Raw genomic sequence first — 20,185 nt, forward strand, 5'->3', positions numbered from 1 at the left:
GGAGAGCAGATGCTGGAACAAACTGCTGAAGAATAACAAATCAGCAGCACAATGTACCAGGTACATCCGAGGGATCTGTAGGGTCTTGGGATGGAAGTGGCTGAGCTGCTAAAAACATGAATTTTCTCATTAAAATCAGCTGTTCTACTGGAGTAATGAAGGGTAGCAAATGCTGTAAGTTGTTCTAAAAAAGGCAGATGGGGTGATCTGGGAAGTCACAGACCACTGAGCTTTACTTGAAACCAGGTAAATTGGTTGAATTACCAAGTAAAATTAGAAACACAGGAACAGACTGGCACAATGAATTCATTTAGGTTTGTTCAAGTGTCCTTGCCTTCTTTTCACTGCTCCCCCAACAGCTCGAAGGTCCTACGGATTCTCCCGAAGTGTCCTATTTAGATCATTTCTCATTATTATTTTTGTGTGTTTGGCTATCACCCTCCAATCCATCCAGTGCTGTTCTGGGAAAAGCTGAACAAGCAAAATATGTGTAATTCTTTAGGTAATACCTGTACTGCCACTGTGGGTACTAAATAAGAAAGAGGTAACGGTCAAAAAATATGCCAGATGTCACAGTGATCCAGCACTAGTCCTTCACTTGTCCCAGGCTTAGCAGAAGAGAATTGTGAATTCCAGGAGGTTAATTAGTTAAACTACTTCATACAGGGCTTTGCCATAAGAAATCCATGCAATATTTTAGCAATAAGTTTTCTACATGAACCAATATATAATGCTTGGAGCCTTAGGATGCAAAGAAAGGCCCAATGACTTTTTCCAGCTTCCTAGGCAAGACACACAGAAAAGAATGATACAGAAGAACTGTTTCCTTTGGAATCAGCATTCCCTTTCCTCACTGATTTGGGACTTCTATCTTGCAGCTTAACTCCTTTTTTTTCTGAACAAGCAGTGGTGACGAAGCAGCAACCTTTAAAAGATGCTGGCCAAGACATGGCCAAGCTATTGATGAAGTAGTCAAGATGTGACAAGGTAGGGACAGAAGTGTAGATAATAACCAAATAATAAATAGAGAATAAGCTTCATACAAGGGATTGGGAACGGGGGAGCCTGGAGCAGAACATGGGGATCATGATGGGACTGCCAGGCAGCATGTCTAGATTCCTACCGACGGGGAAGCATCAGAGCTGGAGGCAGAGGGAGCCCAATCAGAAGGATGGAGATGCTCATTCCCATCCTGCAAACTCTGTGCTGGTGGCACCCAGCCTGCAGCCTGCACAACACAGCAGGGCACAGGCAGACACTGCTACAGCAGTACTGATGCTTAAATCGTTCCCTCATAGAGAGTAACAAACCTGCCCTTTCTTGCCTAGTAATTATTGACTGTTAGATAGAGCCTAATTAACACTCATTACTCTGGTAGGTTTGTTTCTAGCACTGTAATTACTCCACAAAATCACATGTTTGCTTGATTACAAAGTTAACAGTTTAATAGTTTTTACTATCAATCAGAGGAAACAGGATTTTACCTACAAGTCTCTTCATGCTCTGGCATCTAGAACCACCACATTGAAGAAAGTACCAAAGAACCACATTGCTGCTTTACTATTTTATCTTCCTTGGATATTATTTTTTAAGCATTTAATGTTCCTTGCACCTAATTCTGTAAGCATCTAATGTCACTAATTAGTGACATTAGCAAACACATTCATTATATATTCATGCCAATTAGCCAGATCACTTTACTCTAACTTCAGTGCTTACTTGTGCACTGCTGTAGTTAAATTGTTGCTCTAACTCCATTCTAGGTTTTGTTAAGCATCCTACCTCAGCAGCTTTCAGGACTACTAAGAACACTTTCCTTACCAAGAAACCAGACGCCAGCATTCTTCTGGGTAGAGATCAGCTTCCATACATGCACCTGATGGCAATGCAATTCATCAAACATCAGACTCTTTAGGTCTAAATTCCTCTGTTTGCATTTCTGAAAAACGAGAACACTCTCTGCAAGGTCACTGCAACACTTCCTTTTCCCTTCAGCCCCAAAGCAAAGTGCATATCAGAAATTATTGCCCTTAAGGCCTTTATGGCCCAGGAACTGGCGCATCTCTGTGCTTGCCTCTGAGCTGTAGTGCACCTGATGCCTCACTGAACCCCAAGGGGCCTGGTGAACCACGGCACCAAGCAGTTATAATTACCTCAGGAAACCAGCTGCCAGTCAAATGACAAAGAATTCTGCAGGGCCATTTACCCCGCCCACAAAGCTTAGGCCATTTCAATACAATATTAAATAGAACAAGACATGAGCAATATGCTATTTTTGCAAAGCTGGGCTTGTCACATTTGCAAAATTAATATGGTATGGCAGGAGATGAAAGGGTCACCCTCTCTTAGGAGCTCCATGGTGCTGGAGAGCTTGAGCTCAGGAACAGGATGCCTGACTTTGCAGAACCACAAGAACTTTCAGACATGGAATGGACAACTGGCAGGACACCTCATGTCCCCAAGGTAACCACCAAGATGAGAAAATAATGACAGGAAAGGGTGAAAACAGACACGGTTTGTGCCTCTGGAGAGTTTCTCCGAGTCTCACTGGAACACTGTGCAACAGCTTCTGAGGCTTGTTGAAGTGAGAAGACCTTGTACTGGAGCAGACTATGACCAGTGGCAACACCTGGAAGAGAGATAGCACTGTCCGTCTCTAGGAAATGCTCTTTCTGGGAACTCTGGACAGTGTTACATTAATTACTTTATTTAGATAACCCTGTCAGTGAACTCTGACCAAAAAGGGCAGGACTAGTGCCTTCTCCAAGGAACTCTGGAGTCTAAATTAAAGACAAGTCCCTGCTGCTGTGCAAAGAGGGTTACTTTCTTCGCAAATTTGCTTATGCTTTGGAAGAAAAAAAACACGTACACTATAGTAAAGATGAACAACTGCCTGCCTTACAAAGTGAGCTGCGTTCCTTTAGCAAACACCAGCAGTGCCACCACAGCTGGTATCTTGGTCCTTTTGCCTTTCCTCCAAACAGAAGTTATAAACACCCATTTCCTTCCTGAATCCTTAGGTCTTCAGGAAGAGCATGTGGCTCAGGACACAACCTCCAAATTAGAACTTTGCTTGGAGACCTCCTGTCAAAAAATATTTAGGGAAAAAAAAAAAAATAAAAGACATAATGTTTTACTTCTTTTGACAATTGGGAAAGATTTCCATTTTTTTTAAACACAGCGCTCATCTCCCTGGTTGCCAACCACTCTTGGATTACCATGACAGAGAGCCTGGTCAATATGGGAGCAATGTGGCAGCTTGAAATCTGGCCAGGAAAGAGTGCTTGAAGGAAATATGAGAGGTTTTTAGACTCCCTATCTAATTCAAGTTTGACCTTCTCAATGGGAAGTCTAATACCTGTGACACTGCCCACACAACACAGGACCCTGCACAAGTAACAACACGGGTCAAGGTACCTAACAGGATTTTGCCTCTTCCCTTCCAAGCATAAGGTGGTATCTTTGACCATAAGGTCAATCCCACTCCACAGCCCTCTTTGAGAAGGACAGAGGCCATTTTAAAGAAGGAAAGCTGATTCCTTTGCTGCCACTGGAAATCCCCTGAGTGACAGGAAACAGTTCCACAGCAATTGCTTTGTTTAAAATGCAAAATGTGGATGTGTTTAGAGGACATATCAGCATCAATCACTGTATGCAAATACTGCCTGTGGAGAAGAGCTTCCCCTGTAAGTCACTCCTCACTGCCCTAATCGAGTTAATGCTAGTGACTGAGGGCATGTTGAACGCTGATGGGCTGCTGATAGCGCTGTCCCAGGAGAAGATTAATAAAAGGCAGCAGAAGTGCTTAGCCCCAACGAGGGCATGCAGCCAGGGTGGGGGGGTAGTCTGGACAAGGTTCTCTTTCTGCCTGGCAATCATTGCCCATAACCAGAGACAGAGGGGGGAAAAAAGGAAAACAAAAGCCTTGCAGCCCTCTCCCACAGTCATCAGCACGTTGCGGAGCGAGGTCAGCCCAGGCAACACACACACATATGTGCAAGGAGACATTGTGGACTTGTAGTCCGCATATCTCTCAGAGGCATACAAGTCTAAAAAAGAGCTAAGAAAGACAAGTCTGGCACTTAGGCATGTATTGACCCAAGTGGGGGTCTGCATCAAGCCTGGGGAGCCCCAAACTGGCCCTGTAAACTACAGAGAGGTACTGTAAGGATTTGCCCAGCATGTCATGAAGTGGGGGGAGATCTGTTACACAGGCCCCGGCTGTCACGGAGGAAAAGTGACCTTATGCTCCCTGTACCAGCGCTACAGGACTGATGTGCAGGCCTGCAACGCCTCTAGTCTGCATCCTGCAAGGTGACAGCATCAGTCCCAGGCTGTCTGTGACTGTGTGGGACTTCTTTTTTCAGGAGCTAATGCTCTTTCTGACCATTCAGGGCAAAGCCCTGACTGGTTCAGGTAGTTCCAAGTACAAGTGAACACCTCTATCAAATGCAGATCTTGACACTTCTTGGTAGGCGAGCTGAAATACTGCTAATGATTCATCAACGTCATTCCCTCCTTTTCCCATTGGCCAGAGAAGAAGGAGTAGAAGGAGAGTCGGAGAGAGTGTAAATATTCTCATTTCCTCGATATCAGTAACAGAAAAGAAATGGAGTACTACTAGTTAGGCTGCTTTCCATCCACTCTTTGACAGTAGTATTGTTGCCTACAGTTCTTCCTTGTCCTTCTTCTCGGGGCTTATGCCTTTTATCCTGCTACTTTCTCTTAGCTTCTCCCACAGCTGTGTTGGTCCCGTCACCCACACCTGCTCATTGCACCAAGTTGTTGTTTCTAGGGGTCCTTCTTCCCCACAGCTTCTTGTTGTAAAGACTCCTACTGTGAGCTTCTCTTACACCACATCTGCCCTCCTCTGAACTTCAGTTATTGTCCCATGACTCCAGTGTGTCAGCTCTGTGGAAAGCTGGAGTGTTATTTTTTATTGCACTCAGAACATTCATATTGTCCAATAACTATGGAATATAAGAATCACTAGACTCTACTAGTCACTAGGAGTCACTAGACTCTAGACTGGCAGCTTTGGCAGATGTGTAGGAAGGGGCTTGCCAGCAGAGTGAGATCATTCTGCTTACTCAGAGATTTCCTACCAAAACAGGCTTCTACCTGCAGTCCAATGCCAATCAAAACCCCTCTGCTCCTGGCAAGAGCAAAGCAACTGCTGTGCTACGAAACGGTCAGCAGCTGATCTAAGTGCAACAGTTCTCAGTGATGTGCTCCCAACTAGCAAGTAATACAGAGTGACAAAGACCTTGAATGAGAAGCCTTCTCCAGACAGGCCAGTCAGTGAGGAGCAGCATTTACTCACCTGTAGGCTTCTAGAGAAGAGACTCCCCATCGCTGATGAATGATGAGTGGGACAGGTCGGGCACAGAGGCCAGCCTTCTGGCACAGTTCCTGTTCACATCAGAAATGCTGGGCCACCTCTCCTCCAGCTCCAAAACATGCTCCTGTTCGCTTTGGGATTTTGAGTGAAACCATTGCCAGGGCAAGTAAGAAGCAAGTGCTAAGTCCTCTTTCTTCATGCCATCATCTCTAAGCCCCAGCAGGTATTCCTGCTTGCTTATATATTAACTTCTCCACAGAAACTGATGGTTCAATGATCTGCAGTTAGAGGGCTGTTTATAGATTATTTTGGGATATAGATAAAGTTTCCTGCCCACTTCTGTCTTTTATGTTCTAGCACCAAGTATTCCACACATCTGACACACACCTAGACATGTTAAAGCGTGAGCATCTTATGCTCAGCTGAAGGGCTGGCAGTTTGTACATCACTCCTTTAACCCTCTCTTCATTTCTTTCATTTGAAGCTGATGTCCCACCTCAGGCATCAGCTACACATGAGTTCCCCTGATTCAGGACCAGCAAAGACACCTGCTGATGAAGATCAGATGTCAGATAAACTTACTGCCAGCTCTCCAATCCACAACTGGAGTTGCTCTTCCAGTGTGAAACAGCTCAGACCCAACAAAACCATCACCGATGGGGATGGCACTTTGTGGAACAGAAAGGATGCTGCTTGTTTCACAGTGGGGAGTTTTCTTCTGGAATACAAGCTGTTACCCTCCCAAGGCAGCAGTGGGGGAAGCAGAAACCTGGAATAGAGGGAGGGGATGTGAGCAGCAGGTTCTGGCTTTACAAGAGGATGATAAATGATAACAGCACCAGGAACAAAACCAAACATCCTTCATGCTGTCAGAGCAATGAAGCCAGCACATAACAAGACATGGGCACAGGGCAGTGTGGTTGCTTTCCAGAGAAACACACAACTATCAAGTTACTTCTGCTTTGAGTCAACAGACCAATTCATCTTCCCCGTGTTCCTGTGGAAGAAAGCAGGGGACAAAGGCAAACTCATTTCTCTCCATTTCTCTAAGAGCTTCAGCTGTCCCACAGGGTATTGAATTCAGTAGACAGGGCCAGGTCAGTGCTGGATGCCAACACACAAGAGTTATAAGAGGACTGGAGATCTCTGGCTGCTGATGGGTAGCATAGGGACACTGGAAGATGATGTCAGTGGGGCCTTAAGCACAGAAATAAGGGGGGCATCTCAAAGATGCGGTCACAGCACTCAATAGCAGCACAGTATTCTCCCAGATTCATGCTGCCCACAAAATTTTACCATCCCACAGATGAAAACAAGAAAAATCCTTTCCTGAGGCTTACCTCATCTTCACAGTAGGAGGTCACTAGGACAATAGAAGCATATGATGAAGGCATGAAATCCAAAAGTCAACACCTATGTCAGGCTTCTTGAGTAGCACATTTAATGAATTAGTGTCCTGCCCTTCTGCCTTTTCTGTAGCCCCAGACTTGATGGTGAGGTAAAGATGTGTGGTCAACGTAGAAGCAACATGTGTGTGTGTGTGTGGGGCGGGGGAGCGGTCATGCCTCTGTTTGCTTCCCATGCCCAAAGTAGACCCTGTTCTCACATAGAACGCAGCATATAAAGCACCACATGCCATGGGCCTAAGTGCAGGCCGCCTCAGAAGACTATAAGACACCAAGTGTTACCAGCCTGACAGACCATTCCTCTCAATATTGAGGAGTGCAGGAAAGTCATTCCAGCTAAACTCCAATTTCCTGTAACAGAACAGCAACAATACTTAGCAATTCTTCCCCTACAACATCTCATCTTCACCTACTGACAGTGAAAGGCACAGATAGCTGTCACTGTTTCTAGCTTACTGCTGGAAAAAAAGAAAAAAAAAAGAGACACTACAAGGGCAGTGACCTTCCAAGGCCAAACACAGCAAGGATCACACAAAGATTTTCACAATTCTCTACTCTTCATATTGTTCAAAATCTCCTTGTTTTACAAACACTTTGAAAATGAGTAACAACCTTCGGCAATGCACCAACATGCCAGCAGGCTGTCCATGAGCTAGCATCCTTCTCATGCCCTCTCCATTGCAGGAGGCAACTCTGTAAGGCTCCCTTCAAAAGCAAGCCAGCTCTGTGATACCAGTTTGGGCTTGCCTTCTGTTTTGGGCTCTAAGCACTTCTGGCTACTTTCTCTCCTGCTGTGAGGAGGGGGGTCAGGGACTACAGAGACTCGAGCAAAATGAATTTCTTTGCTGAAGACACCAATGAAATAGGGAAAGTATAAATATTAAGTGGAAAAAATCTTTGGGTACAGGCAAGAATGAGATCTGTCAAGTAACAAAGCACAACTGAAAGCACAAATCAGGCCTGGAAGTAGGCTACATAGAGGAGTATACAATTTCACAAGTCTGGATAATCCTGAAACCATCTACTGATGGTACTTGGCCATTACAAGCAGCTCTGGGAGCAGTGGGATGAACAAACCCCATCTTCCTGGGGGAGTTGCATCCTAGTTAAATCTCCTGTGCTACATGTAAAAACAGGTGAATTCTGATCAGTTTTTGCTACAAATTATGCATCCCTTATAAAGGATCCCTTACAAAGGTGAGGTTAGGAACCTTTCCTTCAGTTCAGGGACTGAAAAGCCTTTTTCCTTTGCTCATGTAACTTGCTGAAATGTAGTACCTTTAACATCTCTGTATCTACTTCAGCTAAATTTATTCTGGGGTCAGAGATTCACAAGTTACTGATGGGAGCAAGTGAAAAAATACAGATAGTCACAGACGGGCATTTAAGCCTTGTTTGGAAACAATGCTTGTGGGAATGAAGATTTTTAAGCCTACTGGAAACAAAGCTTACTAGAAAACTGGTGGGTCTTTGAATTATGAGAAGGAGATTTGCATTATGAGGGGGAGATTAAGGAAGAAAGTAACAGTACAAGGTAACAACACTCTCTCCTTTGCACTAAAAATTTGCACTAAAAATTTCAAGCAGAGATCCAACTTCTTTTCAGGTGATAGGGATGAACTTAGAAACAGCAGGACTCACAGAAAGAAGAACGGGAAGAAATGATAAACTGAAAAACAACAGTCTCCCAGGACATCATTTGCTTGGGACTCCTAAAAGAAATGAAGGATAAAGCAGGCTTGCTGCAGATACAATGCACGTTATACAAACAGAATTTGCTGCTCTACAGAGTATATTCCAGCCACCATCCAGTTTCTACAGCATAATAAAATGGCTGAGGTCATTGGAAGTAGTAAGGCCAAAATCATGCCACTCGAGGGAACTGCCTGTGTATGATACCTAGATGGTAATGCCCTACATACCTAAGCATTTTCCTGGTGTTGGATATGAGCCTGGATATGAGTTGGGTTTCTCCCTATACTTTTTCCCCTCACACTGCAGTTCTCAGCTGTCCTTCATGTGCTTGTCTAACTCTTCGATAGATATGCCCGCTCTCCAAATCACAGTGGAAGACTGCAGTTTTGTGCTCAACTTGAGAGCAAAGCAGGATCACAGACTCCTTCCCTCCTTTATAGGAGTTTACTGAAGTAATCCTAACTTTAGCACCCAATGAGTCATGCAGTGGAGAATTTGGCAAGCTCTTGAACTAGAAAAAGCAACAGAGAGAGAGAGAGAGAAAAATTGGAGGACAGAAGATGGACTGGTCCTGTTGGAGGGAGAGGGCATCCACTGGGGACTCTCACTGCAGCTTGCATGTAAAACACTTCTGCTGGGAGTCAGAGTCTGGGGCAAAGCAACTGCTTGGGAAAGTAAGAGAGACCACCCAACCGAGTCTTAGCAAAGACTAGGATGCACAAAAGGATTAATGCTTCCCACCATAAAGCTTAAATTATCTTAGCCATGACCTTGTGGAAGCATCTTCTATGTGGTACCCCCAGGGACTGCACCAAAGTCACCTCAGTCTTGCCAGACCCTTTCCACTGCTATTCCCATCTCCTTGCAGCCCACTCAGGTGTACAATGCCCACTCTCCTCCAAAGTCAAGCGTTCAGATCCTCCAGTACCTGCCTACCTTTCAGTTCCATTCTGGACCTTTCTTGTCATATGAAGTGGATTTTTAAAATGCATATTTAACTTCATAGGATTTATATGCCACTGAGGAGAAACCGACAACCTCCTCCCAAATGTAAGACAGAAGAAATAAAATCCTGTCCTTGACTTAACCTTTTAAATGCACTGTCTCAGCGAGGATGGAATTCATTCAGTAAGGGTTCATTGTAGCTTTATTTTTAAATCACGGGTGATCACTATTTGACCCACAAGTCAATTATAGCCTCCCAAACTGTACAGTGATGTGGCATAGCCTGGTGACCCTTTTAGCATTCAGAGAACCGCCAGTGATTCTCTTTAAAGATCCAAATGCACAACACTCAACTCAGTCCATTTGCTTTGCTCTGCAGCTTTCCTGGGCTGTCCCTCTTTGTGCAAAGACGACTTTTAATTTGTTGCATTATTACCTTATTATCAGCATGCTCATGAGCAAAGAATTGGATTAAGTTCCAGCTAGGAGCCATGAAATACAGGAGAGCCTGCTCCACAGCACCTCTGTCCCAGGCTCCAGCAAGAGTTCCCACAAGAGGTGCTGTATGCCCCACAGGAGCATACATGGGGTTAACATTCTTGAATTCCTGCCCAGAGACAAATGGTTTGTGTTGAGGAACTGCTGCTGGGAAGGAAGGAGGAAAAAAAAAAAAAAAAGCCCCTTTTTTATTATTCCGAGGTGCATTTTAATTTGCACAAGCGACATTGTGTCTGTGATGGATTACACGAAGGGAAACATTACAGCCCAGCAAGCTCGGCACGGAAAAAAAAAAAAAAAATAAGGGAGATATGGGGAGGATTAAAAACAACCTATTGCAATGCAGAATTCTGATAAGGGGTCCATGGTGCCTTTGGAGTGGGAGCAGGTGGAGTTCAGAGCGCTGGGAAAGAGAAGGACCATGGTCTAGGGTAAGGGCAGAAGGAGATGGCTTAAGGACACCCACTGGAACGGACTCCTTGGTCATACAGTCCAGCTCTTCCTGCTAGCAGCACCATCTCAGTAGCCTTTCCATAAATGATTAGGCTCCATATTAAAATTCATTCTGTTTCTTTCCCATTGGAAGGATGTTCCAAAATTTCACTTCTCTGATGGTTAGAAACCTTCCTATAATTTTGAGACTAATGTATTCTCAGCCAATTTATACCCATTTGTTCTTGTGCCAACATTGTCTTTAAGCTTAAATAGCTGCTCTCCCTCCTGAGAATTTTGTGACTTGATGTATATATAGACAGAAATCTTATCCCCTCTCTTCATTTTGCCTGACAGAACTAGTCAACCTCTTAATATCTTCTAACAGAGATTCTCCATATCTCCCAGTACCTTTCTCTGCTTGGTTCCATTTCACACCCATCTTTTAGGGATACTTGTGATGAGAACTGCACATGGTATTTCAGGCTCTTGGGCAATTGCTCAGAAGTTCCTCTTGTCTACTGGAAGCATGTCTATGCTGAAAGCACCTCCCAGCTCTGGGCCAACAAAATGTTTCAGCAGTAGGACCCTCATATTTTTGTCAAGCTGATTAATGGTCAAGGCAAGGTCAGTCCTGAGAAAAGTTTCCTTTCAGCGTTAATACTTCCAGTTTCAGCACTAGCTGATGCTCTCCCAATCACCATGCAGCACCTTACCAAATGATTTTCTGAAGTCAGGACAAGAAAGGTCTACTGCATTTCCTTTGACTCAAAACCCAGTTATTTTATGAAAGCCACTTATCGCACTGTTTTGCTTTTCCCATTTTCTATTTTGCTCCTGTGCAGCTCCTTCTCCTTTAAGGTACAAAACTCCTACTGTACAAGCTAGAGGAAAATCTGTGTTGCCTGCTAATAGTGCACAGTGTCACACAGTTAGGCAATTCTGTCCACTTGCTTGGGGAGGAGCAATGATGATAGGCAGTGGTCCATTTATTACTATTTTTTATTTTCTCTGGGTTTCAGCAGCATAACCTTTTCTTTTTTTAATGCAACCTCTTTTTGTTTTAAACTTAAAAACAAACAAACAAAAAAACCCAAACACATTTCTCCAGAGACACTAGTGTCTGAAATTAAAGACAATAGATTTCCAGCATTCATGGAGGCATTTAATAACAATAAAAATGCAGCTTTGTGGGTGGTTTAAGAAATGACCTAACACAGCAGGAGCTATGCAAAAAAGAAAGCTGAATTAGGTAGCTTGTTGGCAAACCAGAGCAAAACATTTTTGTACTGTGAATCAGAGAGAGTATTTGAAGTGACCGCAATAAAGATTTATGTGTTAATTTATATGATGCGTCTTACTATAAAAACCCAGGCACGTCCATAAAACAGAATGAAAAAACTCCGCCCAGAACGTCCTCATTAATAAGCACATAAATAAAAAGTGTCTGGCTACTCCAAAACTCAGCTCAGCTCCAGTTCAGAGCAGGACTGAGCACCTGGACGCAAGAGAAATTTCTCAGGAAGCTACAAAGGTTCAAGGTCTTTCCTAAGCAGGAGTTGAAAAGCCTATTGCTACAAATCCTGTAGGCTTTTCCTGGGGAAAGACATGAGCCCTGCAAACCCCTAAGGCTGGTAGCTCTGGTGGGCCAAATGGTGAGTTTCTGTCTAAAATATGGGCTACCAGTACATGCAGATGTATGTACATATTAAAATGCAAACATATCCATTTGGTATTCCTGTGCTTTCATAAATAAAATGGTGGCTGAAATAGGAAGCTGTTGAGTACCTGAAGCTTAGTGCTTGCAGCCTTGATGTGCTTTGTTTAAGGCTGACATTAACTGCCTTGAAAACAAACTCATGCAGATCTCAGAGTCAGGCCATAGACTCATGCTGTATTTTGAGTCCTTGTAGGTCGTTAACAAGAAACGCACTACAGCTTAAATACTAATAGCTGGGGTACAATACATCTACTCCCCTGCTTCTCACCACGTCTTCTGGGTTGTCTCAGTGGGGACCTGCTCAGTTGGTAAAGGATGAACAAAATCCTCCATCCTCCTTTATGACTGTGTCACCTCAAAAACTCTACAACGCAGATCACAAATGTTTCTTTGCAACTTCAAAGGCAGCAAGGTCAACACTACGGATCTGCTAAGAAGTTACCATATGCAAAGACACTCTTCATAAGGTATTATCCATCTTTTCCCATTATCCAGAGTATCCCAGCCCTCTCTATTAATGGAAACTTAACTGTGGTGAGTTTTCAGAGCAAAGCCAAACTCTGCCACTCTAAGACTGCAGAAAGGTTCATTTTAAGCTTGTACATATCATGCCACAAAAGCAAGAAATCCCGCAGTCACTTCCAGAAAACACTACCTGAAAACTCAACTCCAAAACTTCTGTGCCTTACTGAAACTCTGGCTAAGCTCTCTACAATCACACATTTGCGGCATGCTTGAAGCAACTGGGCATACTACCTCTAACACACATAACTCCACACTTTATTCTCTGTCAGAGCAAAATGTTTGTTGTATGTTTATTAAAATAAAATTATCAAAGAATATTAAGATACACTCGGTGTTATTTGGAAAAAAACAATGTTAGCTAACTAGGAATCAACAAATAGGAACTGGGATGAAGAGAGAGTGAATGAGTTGGACCAGTCATTCAAACAGAATGATTTAGATGGCTCAAGTTCTTTTCCTTTACGTTAATGTTAATGTCAATGAAAAACAACAAAACTAAGGTACCAGGGTCTCTTTCAAGGCAGGGCTTCTGAAATGTATGTATTTCCTTCTTGCCTAGTGCATCCCAAATCCTACCAGCTCCTCTACTTCCAGCCAAGGTTCACGCAAGCAAGCAGCACAGCCTAATTGGTTTTTGATGTGATGGACATATGAGGGGATTGGTTAAAGAGCTCTGTGATAACCTTCCCTGCTGAGATTTGTTTTCAAGACACACAGTGGATATGGCAGGAAACATTAGTACAGCTTAGAGATCTCTCGATAGGAGAAGGGTCCTTTCTCACAGTGATAGCATCATAAACACCCAGTCACCTAAGCAAGGCCAACGTTCCCTCTACAGAATGAACAGGGAGTTCTCAGCCCCGCTGCTGGGGCACAAATATGCAGCTCCCAGCTGGGGTCAGAGACAAATCTGCTCTCCTAACTCCTGAACAAAGTGCTCTGCTGCCTAGGCTGATGGTACTGAGAACCTGCAGCAGAGGAGCACTGACGGCCACCACTGCTGCCATGGCTGCTCTGCAGAGAAAGAGGGGGGTATTTCCCCCCAAAATTCCCACCCAAACCCACTGTCTGAAACTCTCAGACTTGCTCTTACTTTGAGCTAGTAGATATGATATTGTTTCAAGGTGCAGAATGGCAGGTTGGTGTGATATTCAGAATTGGGGAGTATCCAAGAGAATGAGGGATCTTCCCTTTTCTCTCCCCTATGTGGGCCCTACCAATGTGGTTAATGGGCAGCTATTTAAGAGATTCAGATGAGGTCAGGTGGGGTGGGAGGTGGTCCAGGCAAGTGCAGACGTCTCTGCTTTGCAGTCTAATGCAACTCCGCCAAGTCTCAGACTGTGAAATATAACCATCTGTCTTTGCTTGAACACAGAGCCTGCGTGTTTGCTTACAGACCTTATATTAAATCAGTGTTAGCCTGAAAAACAAAAAAACCCAAGCTGCAGCAGAGAAAGAGTGACTTCTAGCACCCAAATCGTGAAAATACCACAAAAGGCCCTTGCAAAAGTTCTTTCCCTTTCAAATTTCACGGGCCTGCCTGGAAACACTGGAACCGTCAAAGCATCCAGAGAAGTAAGCTATAAAAAGCAATAAAAGGCAATTTAAGGTCACTACCTCTTTATCCAGACGAGGCTGCTGATAAATAGTAGGGATTTCCAGGGAAAACTTTTAACGTTAAATCATTCCCATTGCATTTTTCAACAATAAAAGAGCAGAGCAAGGTAGTGGATCTATCATTTCCGTGTTTGGTATATGCCAGGTCCTCAGCTGGAGCCAGCTGGAAGATTAATCTACTATATAGCCACCGTTTTAAAAATGATGTTCAAAACTATTGGTCAAGTTCCCAAGGTTCTTACCTAAAAGTGACAGTCAGTTGGAGCGTCAGATGTTTATGTACTGCCCATGCACTGGGGATAGAGTGAAACTCAGGTACCCTGCAAGTCATGAAACAGGTTATGGGCTGATTCCATGTTTAATGGACAACTTTGCTACAGTTCAGTCAAATCCTTTATAATATTAAAAATAAGAATGAGAGCTTACAGTTACTGAAGAAGTTGCAAGTCAGACAAAGCTTTAGAGATTACTAAAATTTATCTGGGAAAAATCCCAGTCAGGGAACAATCAGTTTAGTTCACTCTCTCAGGTCCCACTGCAATGTCAAACCTTTGCTGGACACCAGTAAACATGGTATTCTTCCTTCTAGCACAGATCACTCTCTCTTTGGCAAAAACAGATTTATAAACAGCAGTATCAAAAACTTCATTCTCTCCTTCATGCTTTTAATGGAAATAAAGTGTCACGAAAATAGAACACTTCATCCTGACAAGCCTTAACCTTGGGTCAGAGTATTTCCCAACATGTCAAATGCATGGTTTGGAACAATTCTTTTTTTGCTCTATTTCCATGTTCGGAGCCATTAGTAGAAGAAGTGCCTTATATTTTTTCCATGGGAAAAAGAAGTTAGATATATAGCATAACCAGATACTGCCTTTTGATCTACAGGAAGAAGCTGTAGGATGAACCCAAAATTCCAGCATCTCCAAGTAACTCTCCTGTATGGATTACCCAGCCCAAAGCACACTGAGCTCAAAGTACTACAGGTCTTCAGGATGAAGTGGAACAGTATTACTGATTAAACAGTTACCTAGCAGCTCCCAGTCACCATTTTTTGCCTGACAGGAGAGAGCATGTACATATGGACTATATGAGATGAGAATGGCTTATGTCATGCTCAGTTAGCTCTTCTAGCTATTCCTTTATTAAAATACACCTGTAATCCTCCTTAGTCACAAAATAACACTAAGGATAAAGAAGGGAAATAGGAGTAAAGAGGGAAAGTAGAAACACAGATTTCCCCTCTTTATTACCCCATAGAGAAAGAAGGATCAACAGGCGGATAACCATGAATTGAAATTTTCCTTTCGCCGCCCTTCTTTTGCTGTACTGTTATTTCCAAAAGGTGAACTTTAATTAATTTCTGTTTTCTTTTACTGTGCTTGCTTAAAGGCTACTGCTCCTCTGATGGAGATGGCAATACCTACTGCACTGCATGCCAGCATTTTCCCTGCTTATGGGTTCTGGCACCATCCAATCCCTCCAAGTGATTTATCACCCGGTAATCCATCTCTTCCATCCATTATCTAGCTCAAAAATCAGCTCCGGACAGCCACTTTCTCTGCCTCGTAGCAGGAAGAGCTGTCACTTGCCTATCCTGTTCTCTGCAGGGCAATGGAATTTCATTTCTGCAAATCCCAGTAAGTCTCCTGGCAAGTTAGTTGAATGTTTAAAGGCGGAATTAGCAGCTCTTTGCACATTAGGCTAAACTGATGATTCTGCATAAACCTTTTTCCTTGGTTGGGATGGCTTTTCCAAGTGAGGGTTTGCTAGCACTTAGAAGTTTCATGCAAGAGAGCCTTCACAAATCCTTTTGATTTCCCTCAGACTATTGAAGTATCAATCAATGAACCCTTCAAATACTATTTTACTTAAATCAGTTATGTTGCCTCCTGGCTGAACTGATGCACACGGCATACAGTGACTTCAAATGCTCCAAGTGTATAATTTGCTTGTGCAAATATTCAGTAAGGAATAGTTTATTCCTTAATACATGTATGCTATAAGCAAAACAATGTAAAAATATATTCTAGTTCTTTGACATTTTAAATCTGTTCCTAGGATTATGTATGTAACCCATATGCAGACCCATCCAGCACCTATTTAATACACCACATGTGTGGTATATTAAAATTCCATATATAAGCAACATCAAAGTTTTCTATACTAGAAAGGTGCATTAAGGCTAGATCAGCTCCTCCATATTGTATATATGACAGAGGCAGTGCAAATATTAGCACTGGAGCACTTTCTTCAGAAAAGTAGCACACTGTGACTGAAATTACAATTCTTCTGCCTTCAGATGTACAGCTCACCAAAAAATGCAAAGAAAAAAAATACAATGCACAATAAAGAAAAAAACACCTTTTTTTTTTTTTTTTTTTGAAAAATTCAACAGAAAGCAACCTGTCCATTCAAGAAATTGTCTTTCACCTTTGATGCTGCTGCTCTGGACCTAGAATCTGTCTTGTGCTTAAGGAGAGGACCCACAAATCCAAAGAGAGTTCCAGTTGGGGAGTAATTAATTTCTATTCCACTCCATCAACCCAGGCAACCTCATGAGGGGAGGTGCATGAAACACTACTCTTTTTTTTTTTTTTTTTTTAATTTAAAGACGAGGAGAAAAAAAAAGGAAGAAAAGACACACAAAAAAAAATAGGGAGGGGAGGAGCAGGGATAGGGGGAGCAGAGAAGGAAGAAGGCAAAAGCATTTGTAAAATTAAAAGGCAGGGCCCCATCAGATTGTGTCGGGCAGGGGAAAGCGTGTCGTAGGCAGGAGTAATTGGTAATCGGAGCAGAAGTGAGGAAGGGGATGATTTATGGGAGCATGGAGACAGGGGTGGAATAATTTTTGGAGCAGAACGGGGAACTTACTGAACGCCTGAAACTCAGCTACTTATCCACTCGTTCTCGTGATAAATTAGCTCTTGTTTAAAGTAACCGGAGCTCCATTTTTCATTCTGATTACTACACTTGATATCTCTCTCTCTCCCTCTGTTTCTCTCTGACCACTGCCCCTTAGCAGGTTCTCTGAGCTGAAGCAATGGGTTTATGGAAACTCTTCACCCCTCCATTACGCTGCCCCGCTTCCACCCCATCCAATTACTGTGGGATTAACTCTTTAAGTTGCCATGCATCTCTCCAAGCTGCTTAAACCCCTTCTCAAGGCTGGCCTGGGACATACCAAACATGAACCTCCATTTATACTATGGGGATAAGATGAGGCATGTACAGCAGGTGCTTGTGTGGATATGAACAGCCACAGATGTACACCACAGTTTCCAGTATTTGTGTTTTTGGTTTTTATGTTTGGAAAGTAGCAACATGTCTGGCCTAGCAGGCATTGGGTTATTACTAGGAATGATTTACTTTGCGGTACCACCTAAAGCTGCCCATCCACCTCATGCAGAAGGTCTCACTGTTCTGCCCAAATCCATATGAAGACTCAGGCAAGATACCACAGGTAAAACTGAAACAAGTGGAGAAAGCAGGAGCATGGACTCAATGCAAGTAAGGCTAGATGATTTAAAGACAAAGTCATTTCAAAACACACTTCTAAAGAATAAATTGTAAGATGTCAATAAATACTAATAAATATCAAGTCTCCTACTGGCATCAGAACCAGGTACTTTCCTAAAAGTATCACAACACAATGATCGCAAGAAGAGATTTAAAGTAGGAAGTGACTCTGCAAATTAGCTCAAGACAGACATGAGAAAAAGCATAAAGGGTAGCACAGGAGACAGCTACTAGGTTTGTTACTTACCCCTATACGAAGGGCAAATCGTTGAGTATACCAGGCAATCAGGTACAAGAATGGGCGAGTCAGTTTGCTGTTGCTATCAGTCTAGAATTGATATACAAAGAACAAAGGAGGGTATTCCCTGAAATTAAAAGGTGAAAAAGGAATTTCTCCACAGCACAAATAATTATAGCTGCTGCAGCCTTTCACCTCAGCCACCATCAGTACCAGAAGGCTGGCACAACTGAAAATGATCATAGTTCATGTAAGGACATCAGTATCTAGACCCAAAATTGGGAACCTTAAAAAATGTGTGAGTGTGAGCATGGGCGCGGATTACAGCCAAGCCCCTGCACCAGAAGGCAGCTCTTGCCTACAGTGGCTCAGCAAACGTAATGCCACAGCCCAGCTGTTTTGTAACTGCCCCCTGCCCTTGCACCCTTGCAACTCATTTTGTGTCACTCACTGCAAATGACAAGATACAAGGTCAGGAAAGGACCCCTGATCTGACCCACTGCACTGACCCCTTGCACTCCATGGACATATTATCACATGTGAAAGGAGACATCAGCTAAGCTGCACATTCAGATCCAGTCCTGTGAAGAAGCCACATTCTGATGACTGTTGATGTCTGTCTGGACAGATGCTACTGGATATTGTGTCAAGAATCTCTTTCTCAGCCACCCGTCATGCAACCTGGAATATTCCAAGCCAGAAGCAGACAGTCTTTATCAGGAACCATTTAAAACTGGATTTAGAACACGTTTTTAACCTGCAGGAGATTTTGACCTCATAAGAGTTATGAGTCTATTTGTGCCTAGAGGCACTTTCCCCCACTGCCTCCTGCTCTTGTGCCCATACACCTTCCTCTATCCATGTTGGAAATCTTTATCTGTCCAACATTCTTCTACCCACATGTGGCAACTCTGCCCTGCAATACTTACTGCTCTGCCAGTTCAAGCAGCTCATCCAAGGTACAGTTCTATAAAATCACATTGAGCTAGATGTAGAAGTGATCTAATTCTAATAAAGTCAGCATAAACAAAACTCAGTTTCTGTAGCCCACAGGTAGTGTAACCACACATTATCATCTTTATGTCAGGAAAAGACATGTATTATGGATAGATACTTTTCAAAATGAGAAAATGCAACTCAACCCAATGTATTTATGGTACTGTCTCTCAGTACAGTCTTTTCAACAACTCGGCTTTCAATATCTCTTCTGTAAACACAATCCACGTGGAGGTTCATGGAGAAGAATCCCATTCCCCTGTTAATCACACTACTGCAAAGCAGAAGAGCTACAGAACCGCATGTGCTACATGAACACTCAACTGCATTAAACTCTTGGACTCTACATCAGTGTGAGGAGGCATTCTTTGAATAACTGAATACAGCTTGACATATGTTTATAGAAATAAGCAGGTGGACAAGTTGCCTGCAGTCATAGCCATTCCAAGAGGCCAGCCCTCAGAACCCAAACTTACACATTCATAGCCTGATGTACAAAAACAAAAGTCACCTGAAAGATATTTTGGAAGATAACTGGGGCCACCAGGTGTTAGCAACACTAGTATTTTGCCAGTAGTGTTAACACAGCCACACTGTACAGAGAGGTATTGCAGACCTGGGCCCAGAGTGAAAAGCAGTTGCAAAAGAGGGCAGTTCAAGATGCAACAGGCAAGGACAAGGTGGATAATAAAAGGGTGAAGATAATAACCATGCACTTCCTTTGAGGCGAGTATACTGCACATCCTCTAACCTTGAAGGATCCCAGGGGGATTGGAAAGGGGATGAGGGTGGTTCACCATTGTTAATACATTTTTATTATATATTTTATTATATTAAGTAGAGGTCAAGCCGATCACTATGACCAGACAAGGACAAAGAGATTAGCCTTACTGCAGTGATGGGCAGTTTCTTACTCGGAGTCTAATCCACCCACCACATTCCAGACAGTGCTCACTTTATCTGTACTTAGGAGCCCCATCCCATCTCTCCTTCTCATACCTCTGATAGCAAGCAACTAGATTTTCTAAGATTTCAGAAAGTCAAAATATATGAAGTGAATGAAGTGTCTAGAAGTTTTGCCTTCTTATAGCTTCAATGCAAGAGCATATATAACTATTCCTCTTGGAGTATGTCGTATCTGAGATTTCGAATGCATACACACACACACACACACATATATTTACATATTCTTAAATGTACTTAAATTTAGTAATTTAGTTCAGTTTAAGGGATTAATTAGAAGCCTAGATTTT

General features: G+C 43.0%; 1 long non-coding RNA gene across 1 annotated transcript; it reads right to left on the bottom strand.

Moving 5' to 3' along the window:
• Positions 1 to 14,103: 14,103 nt before the first annotated feature.
• Positions 14,104 to 14,492, bottom strand: LOC112958027. Its single transcript, XR_003251333.1, has 2 exons — positions 14,422 to 14,492; positions 14,104 to 14,142 (listed from the first exon to the last, which is right to left on the bottom strand). It is a non-coding gene; the product is annotated as an uncharacterized LOC112958027 (long non-coding RNA).
• Positions 14,493 to 20,185: the final 5,693 nt, after the last annotated feature.

The sequence above is a fragment of the Nothoprocta perdicaria genome, unplaced genomic scaffold (assembly GCF_003342845.1).
Source record: "Nothoprocta perdicaria isolate Ctin4 unplaced genomic scaffold, notPer1 scaffold_8, whole genome shotgun sequence".
Lineage (NCBI taxonomy): Eukaryota > Metazoa > Chordata > Aves > Tinamiformes > Tinamidae > Nothoprocta > Nothoprocta perdicaria.